Here is a 24,807-nt window from a genome sequence, read left to right as displayed (position 1 = left end):
ACTACCTTCCCTGATTTATTTTTTTGTCAAACTGGGATGAACAATTGTTGTAGTTCATCCATGCAGTCTTTAAATGTCTTCCATTGCATATCCACCGTCAACCCATTAAGAATCAATCGCCAGTCTATCTTGGCCAATTCACGTCTCATACCCTCAAAGTTACCTTTCTTTAAGTTCAGGACCCTTGTTTCTGAATTAACGATGTCACTCTCCATCCTAATGAAGAACTCAACCATATTATGGTCACTCTTGCCCAAGGGGCCACGCACAACAAGACTGCTAACTAACCCTTCCTCATTACTCAATACCCAGTCTAGAATAGCCTGCTCTCTCGTTGGTTCCTCTACATGTTGGTTTAGAAAACTATCCCACATACATTCCAAGAAATCCTCTTCCTCAGCACCCTTGCCAATTTGATTCACCCAATCTATATGTAGATTGAAGTCACCCATTATAACTGTTTTACCTTTGTTGCACGCATTTCTAATTTCCTGTTTGATGCCATCCCCAACTCCACTCGTCGGAGAAAGGTGATTAGACGCTGAGTTACTGCAGCATCTTCATGTTCAATTGTTCTATTGGACCTGCTGCGTGCAGGCATGGACTTCTTGAATTGTGAATGCGCTTGAATGATGTGATCAGAAAATATCTCTACTTCTGACCTTATGATGAACAGAAGATCATTGAAGAAGGAGCTGAAGATGGTTGGGATCAGGACATTGGCCTGAGGTACTCCTGTCAGTGTTTCTCTGGAGATGGGTTGCTTGATATCAGACAGTGGCATCACATAATTTTGGCCAAGGTCTCCCCCCGATCAATCAGGCAGCACTCACCTAACCATGTCTAATATGCAAGCAGAGCAACAGTTTGGAAAATGCATCTGTAGCTTACTCAGTGCCTTTCAACTGTGATCCACCCATAGATTCCTATCCTAGTCATAGAATCAATATCACCTCGATGATTCCGGATCTAATGCTATCCCCATAGACTGCTTCAGTCAATCACTGAAACGAACACTGGAATCCAAACTCTTCGTCATTTGCAAACAGTACTGCGACACCGGACTCAGATCCACACACACGATGTGTAAACAGAACAGAAGAAAGAGACAACTGGCATGCCCAAACAAATTACCTACACTTCTATACCCCTAAATGGAGGCGGGATACTAAAGGTGTGAAAATGCAATAGGCCATACCTACATGTCAATCACTACTTTCAGATATGAGATCACATTTCAGATATGAGATCAGATATGAGATTACACACAATGGCCACAAGCATTAGAGGAATGATTAGCAGAATGATAGAGTTATAATGTATCACAGTACCCCAAAGTCCACCAAACTAAAGGTATGGCCACCAGTTCAATAGTACCCCAAAGTCCATCATACCAATGGTATGGCAACCAGTTCTCACTCTGTTCATTGACAACCATCTTGATGAAGCTTGTTTAGGGTCGATGGATCAGGTGCCACCTGTAGGTGGTGTAATCCTATTAGCCAATATTCTTGGGGTTGTGCCATAAAGTTTGCACCTGTCCGAGGGTGTTGCCAGTCTCTTCGGAGAGTGTTGCACAGATGCTCCCCCCTCTCGGCCTGTGGTGGGGATCACCACCTTGAACAAGATGCTAGCGTATCCATGGGTTTGGACAGCTTCTCCTCCCAGTAGGTTTGGGTGGCCTGCTTCCACATCACCACGTAGAAGCAGCTGCTGGATTGGAAGCCAAAGACAAAGCCACCGTAAATTGTGGTCTGTGTTGAGGTAGAAGGTGCCACTGAAGTTGATGGCAATGAACTCCTCAAATCCGACAGCATCGCCAGAGTCAGAGTTGGTGGTCTGCAGCAACTCCCCAGTTAGGATCGATCTGCATCGTCCCTTTTGGAACTTCCTCAGTTCAGTCTCGCTGATGACGCTGTTCTCGGGGCACAAGTCATAGATAACTGGGATGTTGTTGTCAAAGTCGTCCTTGCAGGTGTTTCCTCTGCTGTCACCATCGGCATCGATCTGGTCAGTGTAGGAAACAAAGCAGCAATTGTCCTTCTCATCAGAAATGCCATCATTGCCATTCTCATCAATGTCCTGATTATCATCACACTGATTACCCACCAGGTCTGAGTCATTGTCTTCCTGGCCAGGGTTATGCACAATCTCTCTCAAGAGGTCCATCTGTTTCAAAATGTTCAGCTTCTCGCTCTCTAGACTCTTGGTCATACGATAGAGCTCAAAATGCTTCAAAATTGTTGATCAAATGTGGTTTGTCTTTCCGAAGTTGTGAACAAAGAAAGTCTTTGCACTTCCTCCTGATCTGCAAAGAAGTTCTTTCTCCCAAGTTGTCCATCAGCATGTGAAACCAGCATTCTTTTTCCCTCTCCATCAATGCCGACTGTCACTGATCCATCCCAACTCAGCTCCTCACTTTGATCCCGGCTGGGATTTACCTGAATCCAGTTCTGTAACTGCTGTGTGATGGAAGCGAGATGGTCATTTTCAGGCTGGGCATTGGTGAGCACATTTCTCATCTGTTTCAGCTCGGACTGCAGCTCTGGGAAAAGTAACCTTTATCTGGTTACTTCAAGAACCTGTGGTAATGGATCCATCTTGGTCAGTGTTATAAACGTAAGGACAGTTGTCAGCCTTATTCAGGACATCTTGGTGCAGGGGTTGTTCACCGAGTCCAGCCCATCGGGGCCAAACTCAGGATAAAAATAAGGGTCAATAGCCCCATTGTCATTTCTTGGTTCTCCTCCATTTATAGTCAATCTCATCAGATGTCTTCAACGGGGGCAATCTTCAATCTTCACAGCAGTTGGTGTTGTAGTAGCACCTGGTACAGTCTCCTCCAACACAGTCCCAATTTTGTCCGATCCCACTACCTTATCAATACGTAGTCTCCCAAGTAGTATGGACTGTGTTTGTGTTCAACTGGCAGTGGCTTCTGCATTTCCAATACCTGTGAATGCAAGAGTTTGGATTAATTGCTGTGCGTATGTAATTAATTTATTGCTGAGGGCCTGTAGGTCAAAACTAACTTTCACACTCTTTAGTGTCCTATTCATTTGCCCCACTAATCCAGAATTCTATGGGTGTTGGGGGATTTGAGATCACACTTTAACTACCTTCAAGGCAGACCCTTTAAAAATAGATAATTATTTTTAAAGAAATGTTTTAAATATTCCCAATTGTTCCAATCTATCTCCCCAAATTTACAATTTCAAAGATTGTTCTGAGATAAAGGCATCTCCAATCTCATATAACACATCTATCCGGATGCCACGTGGGCATCGTGGAATTCAGGTCACTATTTGAACTCGATTCAAAAGGTAAGAAATAGGAAGAAAATAAACAAAGTTAAGAGAAAGCAAAGAACAAACAATTAATTTTCATAGACTGCAAGCTCATTCAATGACATCCCATTTCATCTGACACGGACTATTTCATCAAAAGGGGCATATATATGAATATATAAATATATTTATATTGGATGTCAAGCTTCCCTGCTTTGGTCGAAATGCTGAACAAAGGAGAATACAGCTGCAGGCATCTAGGCAGCATAGCCTTGAAACAACAGTGAGTGCTCTCTAGTCTGATAAGGGACAGAACTTGGATGAGTGACAACCCGAAAGAACAGGAAGATCAATCTAGTCTGATAAGGGACAGAACTTGGATGAGTGACAACTTGAAAGAATATCCTAGAATACTGGGAGAGGGCTTTGGATTAGAACAAACACTTCCCTTCGAGCATTGAAAGAAAACTAGTACAAAAAAACAGGCAAAACATACATCAGTTCACAAATTTGTCCAAGGGGAGTGAGCCGGAGCGGCACAGCCTCCTCGATTAAAAAAAACCCACTTTGCACACTAGAGGCGTCTCTTTGTATTAACTTTACATTCCCCTCCCTTGTCTTAAAGAGCCGTTCTGTTTAAAATCATCTTTGTTTCTGTGGGGACCAATGAGAAGTTAAAATGACCAAAGGAAGTAGTTTAGTGTAATGGTGGGTGGGCTAATGTTCAAAATGGGAGTGGTCTGAGCTGTGAGTGGACAGTGATCCAATTGTGATTGGCAAGAGTTCCTCCTCTTCTATAGACAAGGTCGCCATGCCAGACATAGGATCTCGAGAGGACTTACTGGTACCGGGTTTGTTCTTAACTACTAATTGCTGTTCTCCGAATTCCTATCAGCACTTTCTTTCTCTGCCTTAGCCCTTATCTCCTATTACTCAGCAAACTTGCATTCCATCTGAAGTACTTTCGATAGTTTAATAGTTCTGTTTTTATTCCTCAATTCAATCACTCTTTTACAAGCATTGTCCATCCAACTTCTATCTCGCGTTTCCTCTTGCTGCTATTTCTGCACGCACTCTCTAGCGTCATTCCTCGGAGCTTGCGAAGAAGAGCGGAGACGCGCTATCTGGAGAGCGTAGAGAGAGATCCGAGACCATCCTTATAGATCCTCGGCTTCTCTCTCGAGCTTCTCTCTCTCTCTCTCTCGTCTCTCTCTCTCTCTCGCTGCTCTCTTCTCTCTCTCGCTCTTCCTCTCTCTCTCTCCGCTCTCGCTCTCTCTCTTCTCTCTCTCTCTCTCTCTCTCTCTCTCTCTCTCTGCCTTCAATAGTCTCCACGTTCTATATTCCTCCTACTGGCCAAGACACATCACTCAAACGTTGGTTAATTTATAATTAAATATTCTATAATCCTTGTTGTTCTTTTGAAACAAATAACACGTGTTATACAGCTGTCTTCCCATCACTATTATCCAAATTATTTCCATGTCTATCCAATCTCCAATTCACTACTTATTCACAATTTGTAACAAACTTTTTCAGCCTGTTATGCCCGATCCTGTATATTAGTAACAAAACTTTGCAGTCTGTAATGCCCAATCCTGGCTACTCTCTCTGGCAGTAAATTCACAACAGTCTTTTTAAAACACTGTCTCTTCAAGACACATTGTCTTTTCAATACACTTCTTTTCAAGGCACCTTGTCTTTCCAATAGACATTAGTGACAAAAACTTTTTAGTCTGCCGTGCCCAATCCTTTACTTGTGACAAAACCTCTTTAGTCTGCCGTGTCCAATCCTGTGCACATCTCTAATACACATTAGTGAGAAAACGTTTGTAGTGTGCCGTGGCCAATCCTTTACCCAATTCAATACACAAGCCAATCCTTTACACAAGTGGTCTTAACTTTGCTGTCTGCTTCTAAGGATCTTGTTTTGGATTAACCTCAGACTGAGGGACCACAGTTTTTTCCGGGAGCTTCTTCAAAGCTAGAGCTCAATTTTCTCCCCATCTGATCCCGGTCAACTGTACCCTCTTACTCTGTCATCTGTTGCTGGTCCCAGCGTGATCCTGCCGACTACGCCAAATGTCAAAGTTTGTCTCTTCAAAAGCAGACAACAACAAACTGGTTAAAGGTAAACCAAGCCAATCTTTAATCGATTCGTAAGACGGAGTGGCACGATCTACAAAGAGCACAAACGTTGCTCAGTGCTTCTCGGGCTACACTCACAGAACATAGGAAAGTTAACTCAATTATACATTTTTCTTATCAGTAAAACACTCCTACCAAGTCTGAATATGGCATGACTGAAAGATTCTATAGCCTTTCAGAATATAGGAAAAGCTGGGTCCAAATCAAGCTCATTCAATAATAAGTTATTACATCTCTGGAGCGTCAGCTATTTTTTCAATCTTGGCTTCTTAATGGCCTTGAAAAAAGCACATGTTATTACGAAGGTTTCCATCTTAATGTCTTCATTAAAAAGACAACCTGTCCTCCATATTGTGTTCCATATAATTTGCAAAGTCATTCAGACTTGGCACCGAGCCATTCTTTTGTTCTACTAGACCATGCTTTTATAGAAGAATTACTCCATTTTATAAACTATATTACATTTGACTATTAGCTCTTTCACTACAACCTCAGCATCATAATGCAACATGCTATTCATGAGACATCACTACTAACCAACTTACTTGTACTCCTAATTCCAGTCCTACTTTCAGTCTTCCTCTTAAATTGGCCTCTTTATGGAATGCCTCCTGCATTTTGCCTTAATCTTAGCCTGGTTTATTCTACAGTTCCAAGAAGATATCAACATGTTATTTCAGATATGAATACTAAATGATCTGATATTCATCAAAAATAAAATGTATCACTAAAATAAATGTAATGGCTATTGTATGACCAAATCATATCGATGTTCATGTAAATAACATTAATTTTCCTCGCCACCAAACAAGGCAGTGAAATAAAGCTCTCCTGTACATCAGCGAGACCAAGCGCAGGCTCGGCGATTATTTTGCAGAACACCTCTGCTCAGTCTGCCTTAACCTACCTGATCTCCTGGTTGCTCAGCACTATAACTCCCTCTCCCATTCCCAATCTGACATTTCTGTCCTGGTCCTCCTCCATTATCAGAGTGAGGCCCAGAATAAAATGGAAGAATAACACCTCATATTTTGCTTGGTTAGCTTACACCCCAGCGGTATGAACATTGACTTCTCTAACTTCAAAGAACCCTTGCTTTCCCTATCTCTCCATCCCTTCCCCCTACCCAGTTTTCCCACCAGTCTTACTGCCTCCGACTACATTCTATCTCTGTACCGCCCACTCCCCTGACATCAACCTAAAGAAGTGTCTCGACCCGAAACGTCACCCATTCCTTCTATCCAGAGATGCTGCCTGTCCCGGTGAGTTACTCCAGCAATTTGTGTCGACCTTTGATCTAAACCAGCATCTGCAGCTCTTTCCTACACAGCAAAATCAATTTTCTCTCCTTAAACACTCAGTTTATCTGTTTAAGTGTTTCACACACAGATTAGGTTACTGCATGAAACCACAGAGCTTTGAAGGCTTCACATAGTCACTCATGTGACTTCGATATAAAATAGAAAGATTTAACGAAAACTTACCGTTTGAAGTTTGATCTTTATTTTATGAGAAGTTGAAGTGAGGGATTACATGCCCTCCACTCTCAACCCTGAATCTCATAAAGATAATCGGTAACTCAACGGTTATTAATCTTTCGATAGATTAAGTTTGTGCAAGTGGTCTGTGGTTCATACAGCTGCTCTGAAGATTGACGCGCATGCGGGCTGGCGGGCTCTTCACGTAATCCCTCACTTCAATTTCTCATAAAATAAAGATCAAACTTCAAACGGTAAGTTTTCGTTTAATCTTTCTATTTCATTTGTCAAGTCAGTCTTACAAATAAAAAGCAACAGAACACACAAAACACATTTTAACATAAACACCGACCACAGAGACTCCACATTCCTCAATGTGATGGAAGGCGAAAAAAAGTTAAATCTCTTCCCTTTATCATGTCAAGTCAAGTCACTTTTATTTCTATAGCACATTTAAAAAACAACTCTCATTGACCAAAGTGCTTTACATTGGTGGAGGTACTAACGTTATACAACAGTGGTATAGGACTGCATCTCCAAGAGTCCTGCCATTCTACCATCTATGATCCGAACAAATGGGTTAGCCACTGAATTATAACATTATGCATTGAAAAGTGCTCCTTAAATTCAAGCACATTTACATATGTTTTAATTTTTCTCTGGTTCTCTGTTATCAGAATGAGTTGGAAACTGAATTAACTCCAGTAAAATAACTCTACTCTTCATTTCATTTCCTGTGTGTATGTGATCAGGTGATGAGGGTAGTTGTAGTGGGTTCAGAAGAAAAATCCGCAAAGGATTGCAAGTTAACAGGGCCTGAGCTGTAAAATGGAGACACAAGGAACTATACTGTAGATGCTGGACTCTTAAGCAAAACACAAAGTCCAGGACTAACTCAACTGGTGATACGGCATCTGTGGGGGAAATGGACACGTGACATTTGGGGTTGGGTCCTTTGCTCAGACTGATCAGGCAACATTTCAGTGCTGATAGCTCCAAGGATCTTGGTCAACCTGTTTTGTAGGTATGTGAATCTCAGGAGCTCCCTGGAATAATTAAATACCAGTGAGAATGGGGATATGAATTTCAGCGTATCAACACAATTTGGATTTACTAATTAATAGAGGTGATGTTGATTCTATATAAACTTCTATAAAACAGAACTGGTCCAGTAAGAGTCTGACAACAACCAACAAAAGATATTGCTGTGTACCCAAGTTTATTTCCTTCCCCAGGAGATTGCCAGAATGTCTGGTTTCTCGTGAGTAGGAGGTGAGTGAGATTGAACATGAAGTGTCTCCAGAGATAAGTGAAGTGGCCCATATTTCACATAGTTGTGCCATGAACCTTTATCATCAGAGGCAGTCTAATGCAGCAGGGGCAAGTTGGTAGATCATCATTATCCCGGGTCTTTTGAGCATGAGGTAAATTCTCTCATATACTGTACTTTGGTGAACAAGTTACCGATGGATTGGTGCTTAGCCTCCATGCACCTGCAAGTGCAAGATTTGTCTGCGTGCATGTTGTAGTTCTGGAGTGTAGTCATTACAAGTCTGACCGTTTCACATGATAGACAATAGACAATAGGTGCAGGAGTAGGCCATTTGGCCCTTCGAGCCAGCACTGCCATTCAATGTGATCATGGTTGATCATCCCCAATCAGTACCACGTTCCTGCCTTCTCCCCATATCCACTGACCACTATTTTTAAGTATCCTATCTAGCTCTCTCTTGAAAGCATCCAGAGAACCTGCCTCCACCGCCCTCTGAGGTAGAGAATTCCATGGACTCACCACTCTCTGTGAGAAAAAGTGTTTCCTCGTCTCCGTTCTAAATGGCTTCCTCCTTATTCTTAGTTGGACTTCAGGTGCGGTATTGTAATGGTATTGCGAATTAAAGAGTTTCCAATGGAAAGGGAGGGTGTGGGTGCAAGAAAGTGATCGAGATGTTCAGGAAGTAGGAAATTCCAGATATGTAGTCTGAGGATACCGAAGACACAGTTCAAGCAAAAATGCACCATAGGTCAGAATTAGAGGAGTGCAGAGAATCAACAGGCCAAAAAGGCCACAGGGATTGAGAGGAGGGAGGCAGCATGTTGTACTTCCGGTGGCGCTGGTGCCAGCGGCCTCCACCTTCAGCCCGGTATCTTTTTGTTTTTTTAGTTATGTTAAAGTGTGTTTTTTATGTTTTTTTAAAAGTCTTTATGTGGGGGAAGAGGGTACGGTGCGGGGGATACCGTCCTTCGGTCGCTTCCTGGAGAGGACGCGACTATTATTCGAGTCGCGTCCTCACCCCCCCAGCGGCCTACCTACTGGATTGGCGCGGCCTTTCCTGCCGGGATCGACCAGAGCTCCAGCAGCGGCGGGACAGCGCTGTAACATCGCGGGGCTGGCGATGCCTTACCGGGGGTCGCCGTCTGGAGCCCGGAGTGCTGGACCTGCGGCACCGACATCATGGAGCTGCGGTTTGCGGAGGTCCCAACGCGGGCGGCGCTGATCAACAACGCGGGGTCCTGCGACTCTGCCCGGCTCGGCCGCTGCGGACTCGGGAGCTGCGGACTCGGGAGCTGCGGACTCCGGCTGCGGGAGGCGGCTGATCAGGAGGTCCGGGCCGCTGAGGAGGATGTTCACCGTCGGGGATCGGCGTCGGCGTTCCACCAGCCCGGCGTGAGGGCCTGAACATCGGGCCACCCGGGGCGGCGACTGCGGGTGCTCGGAAGGCCCAGACCACGGATGAACATCTGGGAAGATCGGAGGGGAGGCTGGATGGACTATGGTGCCTTCCTCACCTTGGTGCCACTGTGTTATGTTGTGTCGTGGACTTTCTGTGTTTGTGCTTTTCTTTTTTTGAATTCAATTTTATTTTTAATATGTTTTATTATTTATTATTTATTTATTTTTATGATACTGCCTGTAAGGAAAATTCATTTCGTTGTCTCTAATTGAGACAATGACAATAAATTTGAATACAATACAATACAATACAATACAATACAATACAATACAATACAGCAGTATGATTTATAAGCAAGGAATAGAATTTGTGAATCAAATGTCACTTGATAGTCATTGACAATTGAAAGAAAATTGTCGTGGCAGATGTTGCCTCTGTTTGATTGTCAATAAACAATTAAACTAATGAAATTAGGTTTAACTTTGATTTAACTGTTTTGGTTTATTTTTATTTTTTGATCACACTCCATTTCTAATAATCCACATCTACATTCACCTCACCCCTAAACGTTCACAAGATATTAAGAGGTTATAATTAAATAAGAGCTGAGGGAATTGTTTAACACAATGTTTCAGTCTCTCTGTAGTTTATGGAATTTAATGGTTACAGTTTTTCCTGGACATTTACACAATTTTCTTGGTCAACACACTTCGATGGCATGGGAGTAAAAGGAGAATTATGCTGCCCAGTATGTACAATAACATTCTGCATTATGCTACTGTCCTGTACAAAAGGGACGGGTTACACCTTAACTGGAGGAGGACCTACGTTCTGGCAGACAGGTTTGCTAGGGCTACACGTGTGGATGGGGGGGGGGGGGGGAAGGGATTGACAAATTGGAAGTATAAAGATGGAGTTGAAGGGGAAGTGAGTACAGGAAATATTACAAAGGATTCTCAAATTAATGGGAAGGAAAGTTCGAGAAGGGATAAAAGAGTAAGGTCAGGGCCAATTGCGAGCGGTGCGAGGCGGGACGTGAATACGGAGGTCAAAGTGTTGTATATGAATGCGCGAAGTATAAGAAATAAAGTGGACGAGCTTGAGGCTCAGTTAGAAATTGGCAAGTATGATGTTGTACGAATTACAGAGACATGGCTGCAAGAGGGCCAGGGCTGGGAACTGAATATTCAAGGGTATACCTCCTATCAAAAAGACAGACAGGTGGGCAGAGGGGGTTGGATAGCTCTGTTGGTGAGGAATGAAATTCAGTCCCTTGCAAGGAGTGACAATGAAACAGGCGATGTGGAGTCAGTATGGATGGAACTAAGGAATTGTAAGGGTAAAAAGACCCTAATGGGCCCCCCAAACGGTAGCCCGGACATAGGGTGCAAGTTGAATCAGGAGTTAAAATTGGCATGTAGCAAAGGTAATGCTGTGGTTGTTATGGGAGATTTCAACATCCAGTTCGACTGGGAAAATCAGGTTGGTACTGGACCTCAAGAAAGGGACTTCATAGAGTGCCTTTGTGATGGATTCTTAGAGCAGCTTGTATTGGAGCCTAACAGGGAGAAGGCAATTCTGGATTTAGTGTTATGTAATGAACCGGATTTGATAAAGGAACTTGAGGTTAATGAGCCATTAGGAGGGAGTGACCATTATATGGTCAGGTTTAATCTACAATTGGAGAGGGAGAAGGGTAGATCAGTGGTGTCAATGTTACAGTTGAATAAAGGGGACTATGGGGCCATGAGGGAGGAGCTGGCCAAAGTTGACTGGAAAGATACCCTAGCAGGGATTACAGTGGAACAACAATGGCAGGTATTTCTAGCAATAATACAGAAGGTGCTGGATCAGTTCATTCCTAGGAGGAAGAAAGATTCCATGGGGAGTATGGGGCGACCATGGTTGACAAGGGAAGTCAGGGACTGTATAAAAATAAAAGAGAAGTACAACTTAGCAAAGATGAGCGGGAAGCAAGAGGATTGGGTAATGTTTAAAGAGCAACAGAAGATAACTAAAATGACAATAGCAGTAACAGGATCAGTCAGAGTCAGCATGGATTTATGAAGGGGAAATCATGCTTGACTAATCTTCTGGACTTTTTTGAGGATGTAACTCGGAAAATGGATAAGGGAGATGCAGTGGATGTAATGTACCTGGACTTTTAGAAAGCATTTGATAAGGTCCCATATAGGAGATTAGTGGGCAAAATTAGGGCACATGGTATTGGGGGTAGAGTGCTAACATGGATAGATAATTGGTTGGCAGACAGGAAACAAAGAGTAGGGAATAACGGGTCCCTTTCAGAATGGCAGGCAGTGACTTGTGGGGTACCGCAAGGCTCAGTGATGGGACTGCAGCTATTTACAATATACATCAATGATTTGGATGCAGGGATTCAAAGTAACATTAGCAAGTTTAATGTGGATAAATGTGAGGTTATCCACTTTGGTATCAAAAACAGGAATTACTATCTAAATTTAGATTACTATCTAAATGGCGTAGAGTTGGGAAAAGGGGAAGTACAATGGGATCTGGGGTTCTTGTTTATCAGTTTATGAAAGTAAGCATGCAGGTACAGTAGTCAGTGAAGAAAGCGAATGGCATGTTGGCCTTTACATAAAGTGGAGTCGAGTATAGGAGCAAAGAGGTTCTTCTGCAGTTGTACAGGGCCCTAGTGAGACCACATCATTGTGTGCAGTTTTGGTCCCCTAATTTGAGGAAGAACATTCTTGCTACTGAGGGAGTGCAGCGTAGGTTTACAAGGTTAATTCCCGGGATGGCGGGACTGTCATATGCTGAGAGAATGGTGCGGCTGGGCTTGTACACTCTTGAGTTTAGAAAGATGAGAGAGGATCTTATTGAAACATATAAGATTGTTAAGAGTTTGGACTTGCTAGAGGTAGGAAACATGTTCCCGATGTTGGGGGAGTCCAGAACCAGGGGCCAAAGTTTAAGAATCAGGGGTAAGCCATTTAGAATGGAGACGAGGAAACACTTTTTCTCACAGAGAGTTGTGAGTATGTGGAATGCTCTGCCTCAGAGGGCGGTGGAGGCCAGTTTTCAGGATACTTTCAAGAGAGAGCTAGATAGGGCTCTTAAAGATAGCGGAGTCAGGGGATATGGGGAGGAGGCAGGAACGGGCTACTGATTGTGGATGATCAGCCATGATCACATTGCATAGCAGTGCTGGCTCGAAGGGCCGAATGGCCCACTCCTGCATCTATTGTCTATTGTCTATTGTCTATTGATATAAACAGGTATCCTTTACTCATATCACATTTAATTAATTAAATACATATCCCACACTGGTCATTCCTTCTTCTCCCTGCTTCCATTTGGGCAAAAGGTACAGAAGCTTGAAAGCGCGTACCGCCAGACTCAGGAAGAACTTCTTCCTCTTTGTTATCAAGCTCCTGAATGGTCCTTCCATGCTAGGTTTCTTCGGATTCACTGCTACTCCATTGCAGACATTGAACTTGGTCTATGGATCTGATGTGCTAAAATGCTGAGAAATATGTTCTGCACTCTGTATCTTCCCCTTTGCTTTCACTACTGTACTTGAGTTTGACAACATAGTATTATGTATAGTATTATCTGATCTGATTGGACTGCATGCAAACCAAATCTTTCGACTGTACCTTGGTACACGTGACAATAATAAACCTAAGTCTAAACATTGCAATCACCTGGGCAATCCACTCCTCTTCTGCTCTATGTACACTTTAAAACTAAATTGTTTTATCACTTTCCCAGTACTAGTGATGGGTATTCAACCTGAGGTCTTAACGTAGTTGCTCCTCTCGTAGATGATACCTGACCAGCTGAGTGTTCCAGATATTTTCTATTTCAATTCCTGTCATTTTCTATGTTGTCAGGACTTCAATTTAAAACCAATTGGACAGGTGGTGTAACAGCAGTGTAATTAATTGCTGCACAATTAATATAAGACATAGTGAGATAAAATGACGTATCCTGCAGTGTGAATTACCCTGTGCCCAAAGGATTGTTGCTATCACTGTGTAATGGTGATTTTCCAGTGAAGGTTTCAAATGTCTCAAATCGCAAAGAGAAGCAAGGCAGTTTAACGGCTCTTTCAATCACTCATACAGCTGAGTCAATGTCATCTTTTAATCTTTTGGGTATGGAATTGCAAGATTCTTAACTGGGTATCCGTTTTTATTGCAAACCTTGGTGACAGATTGATGATGTCAATTGGCAGCACTTTCACCACCAAAGCAGAATGCTGTTTTGTGGCCTAATTCAGGGGTATGCCTGGATTGGCAATCCAATGTAACACAAAGTTTGTTCAACATTTTTGAAACTGCTGTCTTATTGTTTGAACCACAGTTCCATTCATCCTTTTGGGTAATGGAGAAATCCTCATTGAGTTTGATGGGCAATATTTACTCTTTAATACCAACCTTTCTGATCAAAGTTGTATTGGTTTTTGTGGAATTTTATCATATGCTCTTTATATTCCATCTTTTAAGTGCTAAATCTTTTAAGTGGGAAACAGAACAGAATGCCACAGGAAATCGTTTTTCCCTCCTGTACAATTCCTCCCCCTTCTGTTGTGAGGTAGACTGTCACCCCTCCCCTCCCCTCCCCAATCTTTGCACATCCCCAATCCCGGACTTCCCACTTGCCACTTTAATTTCATGTTTCATGTAACTTGATGTGTTTTATGACTTTTGGCAGACCAATTTCCCTCCTGGGAAAAATAAAGTTCTATCGTATCATATTGTATCGTAAATAATGACGTGCTCTTTCATTCTTTCTTAAAGTTTATATGATTATTCATTGTTAATTTAAAGCCATGATTGGGTTCAGACAGTCAATGCACCAGCATATCAACCTTTAAGTCATTGGTTCCCAACCTCCAGCTACATCCCAATTTTGGACTGTGAAGGATGGAAACTGGGCAATAATATGGTCCAAAAAATAATTATTATTATTTGATTTTCTTTTCATTGATTTAATTTGATTTTTATTCATGTTTTAATTTTGTGATTAATAAACTGTAAAGCTAAAGCAAAGTGTTTGAAAACTCGAATCGTTTTATTGGGAATCACTGCTATGGTGAAGGCTGATATGTCGCAACATGGTTTACATTCTAATCAGAAAGCTGGCAAATTGATGATCAGCATTGGTCCAGGCAAGATGATGGCAATCATAGATTGTGGTGCTGACCCTGTGATGCAGGGAAATCTGAGATAATGACACCTTCAGATCAAGACGCAAGAATTTTGCAGCTACTGGAATCTGGAGCAAAAATAACTGATTGGAGGAACACTTGAAAATCAAACTCCTGGAGGAACTCCTGCACCTTCAGATGTGTTGTTGCATAGGATAACTGCAAACTGCAAGCCACAAGATACACCAGTATTGTATTTTATACGAGCCTGTAACTTCACCTGTCACTTCACTTGCCCTACAATTCTTTAAGCGGGAGGACCAACCCTAATTTATTGAGGAATGGCACAGTGGCAAATGATAACAATCAAATTAAACAACTGAAAAGAAAATTAACGAATAAAATAACTTTTTTTTGGACCCTCTCATGGCACATTTTCAATCCTTCAGAGCCCAAAATTGGGCACAGCGGGTGGCACAATGATGCAGTGGTGCTCTGGTAGAGTTGCTACCTTACAGTGCCAGAGACCCGAATCGATCCTGATTATGGGTGCTGTCTGTACATTCTCCTTGTGACCGCATGGGTTTCTCCGGGTGCTCCAATTTCCTCCCACACTCTAATGACATGTAGGTTTGTAGGTTAATTGGCTTAGGTTAAATAAAAATTGTAAATTGTCCCTAGTGTGTAGGGTAGTGCAAGTGTTCGGGGTTATCACTGGTTAGTGTGGACTTGGTGGGTCAACGGGCCTATTTCCACGCTGCATGTCTAAAGTAAAGTAAAGAGTGTGAAGGAGCCTGACAGAAGCAGCAATGTCAAAGATAAAAATGAGGTTCCAATATTTTGAAGCCACATTACAAGGCTGTGCTTTCACTAAATAACTGAGGCAGCATTGTGCAGACTGAGCTACATATTTCCACACCGATGGATTGCTCAAAGCTTTCTGGTCCTGCCACATGTAGTTATGAATCTTGGCGCAAAGGTAATTACATGAGTAATGAGAATAGGAGACTCCAAGAAATGACCTAATTCTCATTTATAGCAAAGCCCAGCAGGTAAGAATAAACTATTAACATCTGGAGGATTGAGTGAAAAATGTACCCTATCTAGATGCACAGAATCTCCTGCCCAGAGTAGGGGAATCAAGGACCAGAGGACATAGGTTGAAGGTGAAGGGGAAATGATTTAATAGGAATCTGAGTGGTAACTTTTTCACACAAAGGGTGGTGGGTGTATGGAACAAGCTGCCAGAGGAGGTAGTTGAGGCAGGAACTATCCCAACGTTTAAGAAACAGTTAGACAAGTACATGGATAGGACAAATTTGGAGGAATATGGACCAAGCGCAGACAGGTGGGACTAGTGTAGCTGGGACATGTTGGCTGGTGTGGGCAAGTTGGGCCGAAGGGCCTGTTTCCACACTGTATCACTCTATGACTCTAAGACCTCCTCCAGAGATTTCCATTATCACAGAAGGCAGCCTGCAGCCAAATTTACTAATTTCATGTACTGATAAGTAGTGTCAGAGTCACTGCATATAAGGGCAGTGGGGCTCATCACCATCCATTGGTGGTGTTCAATGTGTGTACCCAGAACCTAAATGTCTTCAGCCAATATTGTTGCAGCGCCAATAGCTTCCTGATAGGGTAGCAAATTGTTCATGTCTTGTGCACAAAAATTGAACAAACTAAATCCAGTTATGAAACACATAGATAGGGTTGGTAGTCAGAATCTAGCTTCACTAAAAATGTAAATGACAAATATTAGAGGCCATTGCTTTAAGATGAGAGGTTGAAAGTTTAAAAAGATGAGCAAGGCAAGTGTTTTGCAAAGAGAGTGATAGTTGCCTGAAGCACACTGCGAGAGTAAGTGCGAGTGGAAGGATCAATAGCAATGTTTAAATGGCATCCAGACAATATACCTGAATAGGCAGTGAATTGAGGGATATGGACCATGTGCAGGCAGATGGGATCACAGGACATCCACAGATCACAAACAGGTCCCATTTTTCAGGCTTTCGTGAGTCAATTTTGTCCATAAGTCAGTCAGAAATTATACACAAGATCATTCAATAGCATCGCCATACTTCCACAATTGTACTGAATGGCAGTGACAAGCACCAGTTAACATGGAGATGCATTTATTGTCTTCTCCTGCCTAGTTACAATGATACAGAATCAAGATGTCCCATGCTTAATGGCAGATTTTAATGAGAAGTATTAGTTGCTGTTGGATCGTTTAATAGACTATCGTTGAAAAGTATGAATCAAACTGATTGCTTGTCATTTTCCAAAGCAACTCTCTCTCATGTGATCTCCCGCATTGAAACTGTGTTTGTCAGAGATTATGGCATTTAACTACCATGGGGTAGCTACATGGAAACAGGTTTTTTCTTTCACCACTGGTTCTCATTTGAACTTAATAATATTTTATCTTGGCGATACTTCCAGTCTTCCTGATGTGAAGCACTGTGAAGATGGGATGGATGGAAAGCGTGCCAAGAGTTTTAAATGTCAAGTGGGACCTGTTGGGCCCCATCCCCCAATGCGGGGGTGGATGGGGGGGGCGGCATCGGCGCTCACCTCGGAGACAGGCGCCCCCCCACAGCCAATCACTCCCATCACTTCCCACAAGGAAAATAATGGAATTTATGGAGGGGGCGGGGTGGGGGTGTGGGGGCAGGGGGTGTCGTGGGGGTGAGGGGGGCGTGGGAGGGGGGCGGGGTGTGGGGAGGGGGAGGGAGGTAGAGGGGGGTGTGGGCGGGGGGTGTATGGGGGTGGAGGGGTGTGTAGGTGGGGGGGAGAGGGGTGTGTGTGGGAGGGAAGGGAGTGTGTGTGGGCGGGGAGGGTTGTGTGTGGGCGGGGGGGCGTGTGGGGTGGGGCTGTGGGGAGGAGGGGAGGGGGGTTGTGTGCGAAGGGGAGGGGTGTGTGTGGGCAGGGAGGGAGGGGCGTGTGTGGGGGGGTGGGTGTGTGGGGGGAGGAGTTGAAAAATGGATTAAAACCGCGAGGTGTTTTAAAACCCGAGATTTTTTAAATAAATGGGATAATAGGAAAGTCAATCTTTTAAAATGTTATATTGAAGGAATCAGTCGGATCAAGTTAAAAACGGAATCAGTGCAATAAAGTTAAAAACGGCGAGGTGTTTTAAAATAAATCTTATCTTTAAAGATGGCAACATGAGAAAGCAGTGCAGAAGTCGATGTTCACTCGACCTCAAGCAGTGCAGTTGACTGGACCGTTGGAGAGGCGTTGAAGGTGCTTTTAAAATGCGGCCCTCCCCCTGACATCACTGAAAGGGGTGGCAACACCCTTCCCTTGCGGGACATTGTGACGTCAGTGGAAGCTGCCTGAAGAATCTGTGTGTGTTCTTGTACACTGTGGGATTATGCTTCTTGAAAGCCTCAGGTGTGGACTTTAGCAGAGAAATGTGGCTCCCTGTTCATCCAAGGTTACTGCTTACTACTGATCATAATTCTCTTTGCAGTACTTGATGAAGCTGGTGATGACAGGCATGCTCATTCAGACTGGAAGAAGTGGATTTGAACATGTTCCAGTCCACAGGCCAGTTGTGCAGTAGAATTTAGGTCTCTAGATCAAGCATTGCCCTCTCCCGCGTGGGGCCCTCTACACATTGCAGGAGGAAACTTTCCTGGGCACATTTGACAAATTCCACACAATCTAAACCTTTTGCACTCTGATATTCCCAGTCAAATTACAATCCTCAACTAATACAACCTTATTAGACTTGCAGCTGCGTACATATATATGCTGTTCTAATTTCCGTTGACTATTTGAGTACCTGTAGTACACTCCCAACAAGGTGGTCATCCCTTTCTTGTTCTTCAGCTCCACCCATGTTGCCTCACTAGACGAACCTCCGTATCATCACGTCTGACCAGTGCTGTGACATTCACTTTTAATTAATAATACAACACACCCTCCTCTTTTACCCCACCTCTGTCTCTCCTGAAACAACTGTACCGGAAGTGGCGGCGCTGGTGAATGGCTGCGGCTCGCCTGCAGTCCGTTTGTTTTTACTTTTTTGTGTTGTTTTTTTCCGTTTGTTTAGCTAAGTTTTTGGTTTTAGGTTGTGTTTATGTGTGTTGGGGGGGGGCGGGTGTGGTTGAAACAGGGCTTGCTGACTCTCCCTTCCGGGGAATGCAACATTTTTGTCGTATCCCCCTTCTCTGCCTCCGTCTGCGCTGAGGCCTAATGGCGGAGCTGGCCACCTCGAGGCTCCGGAGGCAGCCTGTCAGGACTCGCCCTAGGCTCGCTCCCGTGAGGGCGGCCCAGCTCGGGGCTGGAACGGCGCTCCAGTGTGGGGCTGTGACGCTCCCATGAGGGCGGCCTGGCGCGGGGCTGAGATGCTCCCGTCGGGGCGGCCCAGCTCGAGGGTAACGGCGCTCCCGTGAGGGCGGCCCAGCTCAAGGGCAATGGCGCTCCCGTGATGGCGGACCAGCTCAAGGGCAATGGCGCTCCCGTCGGGGTGGCCCAGCTCGAGGGTAACGGCGCTCCCGTCGGGGCGGCACAGCTCGAGGGTAACGGCGCTCCCATGGGGGCGGCCTGGCGCGGGGCTGAGACGCTCACGTGAGGGCGACCCGGCTCGGGGCTGGAACGGCGCTCCGGTGGCTGAGATGGCGTTCTGGCGGCGGCGGCCTGAGTCCGGGGTTCGGCCGCGGGCCAATGGACGATGTCGTCAACAGCTGTGTCCGCTGGACTGGAGGGCGGCAGCTTCGACCACCCCGGGCCGCGGTGTTTGAACCGGGCTGTTTGCGGAGCTCGGTGAGCCGCAGGACTGATTTACCATCGCCCGGTGGGGTATCGCCTCAGCGCAGAGGGAGAAGAGGAGGGAAGAGACTGCAGCCCTAAGATTTTTGCCTCCATCACAGTGAGGAGGTGCTTGGTGGACTCACTGTGGTGGATGTTAATTTGTGTTTATTGTCTGTTCTGTTGTTTATTATTGTATTATTATATGTATGGCTGCAGGTAACGACATTTCGTTCAGACCGTAAGGTCTGAATGACAAATAAAGGATCTAATCTAATCTAACCCTTGGACATTGGGTTGCCAGTCCTGCTCCTCTCTTAAACAGGTCTCTGTGATGGCTACAACGTCTCATTCGCATGTACCTATCCATGCCTTCAGCATCTGCCTTATACGTCAGACCCCTTGCGTTAAAATACATGCAATTTAAACCAGCAGTCCTTCCTTGATCCCTGCCTTTCTCCTGCCAATTCTGCCCATTAAACTTTCTCTCATCACCATCCATAGCAATTTCCAGCCTCTAACTTGCCTTGGTCCTGCATAGGATCTCACCCTCTCCCCCCCCCCCCCCCCCCCCCCCCCCCACCCCCTCCCCCCTCCAATTTATTTTAAACAATAAATAGCAAGTATCACTCATGCACGCATGTCTAGGAATGGCACTTCTGTGATCATGGCTGATCATCCAACTCAGTATCCTGTACCTGCCTTCTCTCCATACCCCCTAATCCCTTTAGCCACAAGGGCCACATTTAACTCCCTCTTAAATATAGCCAATGAACTGGCCTCAACTACCTTCTGTGGCAGAGAATTCCAGAGATTCACCACTCTCTGTGTGAAAAATGTTTTCCTCATCTCGGTCCTAAAAGATTTCTCCCTTATCCTTAAACTGTGACCCCTTGTCCTGGACTTCCCCAACATCGGGAACAATCTTCCTGCATCTAGCCTGTCCAACCCCTTAAGAATTTTGTAAGTTTCTATAAGATCCCCCCTCAATCTTCGAAATTCTAGCGAGTACAAACCGAGTCTATCCAGTCTTTCTTCATATGAAAGACCTGACATCCCAGGAATCAGTCTGGTGAACCTTCTCTGTACTCCCTCTATGGCAAGAATGTCTTTCCTCAGATTAGGAGACCAAAACTGTACGCAATACTCCAGGTGTGGTCTCACCAAGACCCTGTACAACTGCAGTAGAACCTCCTAGCTCCTATACTCAAATCCTTTTGCTATGAATGCTAACATACCATTCGCCTTCTTCACTGCCTGCTGCACCTGCATGCCTACTTTTAATGACTGGTGTACCATGACACCCAGGTCACGTTGCATCTCCCCCTTTCCTAATCGGCCACCATTCAGATTTGATTCTACTTTCCTGTTTTTGCCACCAAGTGTCAACATCCTACTTGACTTGAAACCTAACTGGGCTAGATACATAAATATTGATCAATACATCCTCAGTTCCGGTCAGTAGTTCCATTGGGAACTCATGCCTTTTGCTTCATTCTCCGACATTTCAAGACTGAATTCATGCCCACATATTGCAGACGTGCTAAAGATTAGATCTAACAGTACCAATTAGCGGAGCACTTGCATGCACTTCACATCTAGTCTCTCTGCTTTATGATATGGATGGCTGTTGTACGTAGCATAAGGCCATTCATGTTTGAATAACACATCAGTCCTGAGTAATAACCATATAACCATATAACCATATAACAATTACAGCACGGAAACAGGCCATCTCGACCCCTCTAGTCCGTGCCGAACACATAGTCTCCCCTAGTCCCATATACCTGCGCTCAGACCATAACCCTCCATTCCTTTCCCATCCATATAACTATCCAATTTATTTTTAAATGATAAAAACGAACCTGCCTCCACCACCTTCACTGGAAGCTCATTCCACACAGCTACCACTCTCTGCGTAAAGAAGTTCCCCCTCATGTTACCCCTAAACTTCAGTCCCTTAATTCTCAAGTCATGTCCCCTTGTTTGAATCTTCCCTACTCTCAGTGGGAAAAGCTTTTCCACGTCAACTCTGTCTATCCCTCTCATCATTTTAAAAACCTCTATCAAGTCCCCCCTTAACCTTCTGCGCTCCAAAGAATAAAGCCCTAACTTGTTCAACCTTTCTCTGTAACTTAGTTGCTGAAACCCAGGCAACATTCTAGTAAATCTCCTCTGTACTCTCTCTATTTTGTTGACATCCTTCCTATAATTAGGCGACCAAAATTGTACACCATACTCCAGAATAAGGCAAGTGCTTTGTTTATTTTTCATTACGTAATTTTATCTTATTATTTTAGGATTTTAACACAATACACAATACCGTTTATTGTAATTTGAACCTCAAATGAAGTTCAAACGAAATTTGGTTTCTGCAGTCATACAACAAGAAAAGAACCAAGACACAACACAATTTTCACAAACATCCATCACAGTGAATCTCCTCCTCACTGTGATGGAAGGCAAAGTCTTATCTCTCCCCTGCACTCCCCATTCTCCTCCCGATGTCAAAGTCAAAACCCCCGGCAGGCGATAGTAAGTAAGTCCCGCGTCCATAAAGGCCACGCCGGGTGATGCAAGGCCGCTCTCCGGGTCTTGATGTTGGAACCCCCGGCGGGCCCTAGCAAGTCCCACGGCAGTTAAAGTCGCGCGGGGCGATGTAAGGCCCCGCTCCAGGTCATTTTCAACCCCGCAACTCGGGCGGGAGAAGTTGCCGTTGCGGAAGCTCTGAAAAGCGGTCGCCCACCAGTGACCCGCGAGCTCCCGATGTTACCATCCCCCGGGCCTGCGGCTGGAGCCTCCGAAGCTCTGGGGTCGGGCCACAGCAGCGCTCCACCACAGCTCCTCCCGTTCCGAACTCGGCCAGCTCCATGATGGTAGGTTCGCAGGCTCTGCGACTGGAGCCCCCAGGTCGTTCCGGTTGGAGGCCGCTCCACGGTGCTAGGCCCCAACGACAATGAAGACCCGACATTAAAAGGTCGGGTCCCCCCCCCGCCCCCCACACATACCCAGTTAAAAACAATTAAAAAAAAACACTTTGAACTTCACTCAACGGGGCAAAAAAAAAAAGACAGACGGACTGCAGAGGCTGCTGCGACGTCGGTCTTGCCGCCCACACGTTTTAAATAAATGTATTACAATTTACCTTTTATTTCTTTAAAGCATGTTTTATTATTTGTTGAGCTTTATTTAAGGCCTCCAATTGTCAGAAGGCCAACTGTGCAGTGTGCTCACGATCTGCTACCTGAGACCTAATTGTGACACGTAAACTGCTCAACTTCACTGGAGGACCTGGGGCATGGGCGGGTCAGCTCAGTAAGTCCTCCATATCCCGATCAGATTAGTAAGGATGGGCAAGCATCATGGACAAGAGGTGACAATCCAGGATACAAGGAAATACAGATATTGGCTCATTAAAGAAGACACAAAAGATTGTAGGTTAACTTAGCGGGTGAGGCAGCACCATTGGAGAATATGGATATGTGATATTTCAGGTGGGACTCTTCTTCAGTCTGATTGTTAAGTGGGATGGGGGGGATGGGGGGGGGGGGCATGACAAAACCTAGCAAGTAATAGGCTGATACAGGTGAGGGGGAAGGGGTTGATAGGCAGATGGTGGATCATGACAAGAGATGTAAAGGTCCAAGGTGTGAGATAAGAATTATAGAGTTGTGAATTGTGAAGCAAAAGGAAGGAATGGACCTGGTAGGGAGGAGCAGCAAATGCCTAATGGATCTCCTGGTTGCTAAACTTTTAAACTCCCCTCCCCAATCCCATATGGACCTTGATGTCCAGGGCCTCCTCATTGCCAGAGTGAGACCACACACAAGCTGGGGGAATAACTCCAGGTATTCTGTTTATGTAGCTTACAACCCAATGGTATAAACATTGAACTCTCCAATTTTATATCTATAGACCAAGGCACTAACAACAAATATACTATTTCTCTTCAACATAGGACTAGGAGAGATCTCATGCCCCTTGAGAAGGAAGACCCTGAGAGGTGTAAGGTTACATATACAAAACAAATATCTGTGGCACACTGCCTTCATGCAATAAACTGGATCAGAATCCTTAATTTTACTTCGGAGTCACGTGAGTGACTACGTGAAGAAGCCCGCTAGGACGCATGCGTGTCTTTGCGCTACACGGATTGCGAAACATCAGACGCGGTGGAAGGACGTTCCCCCGCGGCGGCAATTTAAAAAGCCGCTATTGCAGGTAAGGTTTTTACTCTGCGGTCTTTTTGCCTTTTTGCCCACTACAGACGGAGAATGGAGAAAGGGAAAAAGACAACGAGGGCTGCAACGAAGCTGGTCAGGGAGGACCGCGAAGCAGCAGACAGCCAGCAAAAGCAGCCGTCGGCACTTAGATCACCCGTAGTGGGATCAGCTGTGCCCTGTGTACCCGCCGCGCCGGCCAAATCAACGCGGCTGGGCGGCAAGGCAAAACACAAAACAAACAGATTCGTGGACTCGGAGGAGTCCGACTTTGAAACACCGTGGGAGGCCATCGACCGAGAGCGCTGGACCCGTATGGAACGGTGTTTGGAGCATCTGCTCCAGCGTGACCGGCTCCGGGATTTGGAGTCAGGCCACTGTGGGCCCTATATCAAACCCACAGCAGTACCTTTCCAAGGACTGCATATTGTCTCCACCTTATCGTAGGGGAGCACTTCGGGTCAGTTCTGGGCTGACCTGGAAGAGGGGTCCGCGGAAGAACAGACAAGTGTGCATGGGGTGCGTGAAAATGAGAACTTGCTGGATATGGTGGCAAATTCATACAGCCAGAACAGACTGGGGAAAATCTGGAGCCAAAGCTTGCTGCCAGTATTGACTACATGTCACTAAACCAGTTACAAGAGCAGGCTGTACTGGACACCACAGGAAGACATATGGCACCGGGCAATTGCATTTCCCTGAATGTCCCAATTATCAACAACTGTATCTGGAAACACATCGGACCAGGGGTCAGAAGTATGGATGTGAAATTACAAAAAGTACTAAAATTGCTGACCGCAGGAATAACGGCATTTGCCCGTACAGTGGGCGACAGGAATATGTCCCAGGATCAACAAGATGCGCTGGCACTGTTCTGTAACACCCAGCACGAAATAAACAGCATCAGGAAAAGTGCCATACAGCCGACACTCAACCAAAATTCGCGGGACTTGTGCAAACCTGGGGCCACAAAAACCACCCATCCTCCTGTTCGGAGGAAACCTATCGAAGCAGGTAAAAGAGCTTGATGAGGAAGCCAAAACCTTGGGGTTAATAAAAGGAACACCTGCAAAAACCCACTACAGCCAAAGACAGCATCCCTACGCA

General features: G+C 44.9%; 1 pseudogene; it reads right to left on the bottom strand.

Annotated features, from left to right (window-relative positions):
* Positions 1–1,312: 1,312 nt before the first annotated feature.
* On the bottom strand, positions 1,313–2,214 carry LOC116971569 (annotated as a pseudogene).
* Positions 2,215–24,807: the final 22,593 nt, after the last annotated feature.

This window comes from Amblyraja radiata, chromosome 3, assembly GCF_010909765.2.
Source record: "Amblyraja radiata isolate CabotCenter1 chromosome 3, sAmbRad1.1.pri, whole genome shotgun sequence".
Taxonomy (NCBI): Eukaryota; Metazoa; Chordata; class Chondrichthyes; order Rajiformes; family Rajidae; genus Amblyraja; species Amblyraja radiata.
This window is presented reverse-complemented; position numbering and strand designations above follow the sequence as displayed.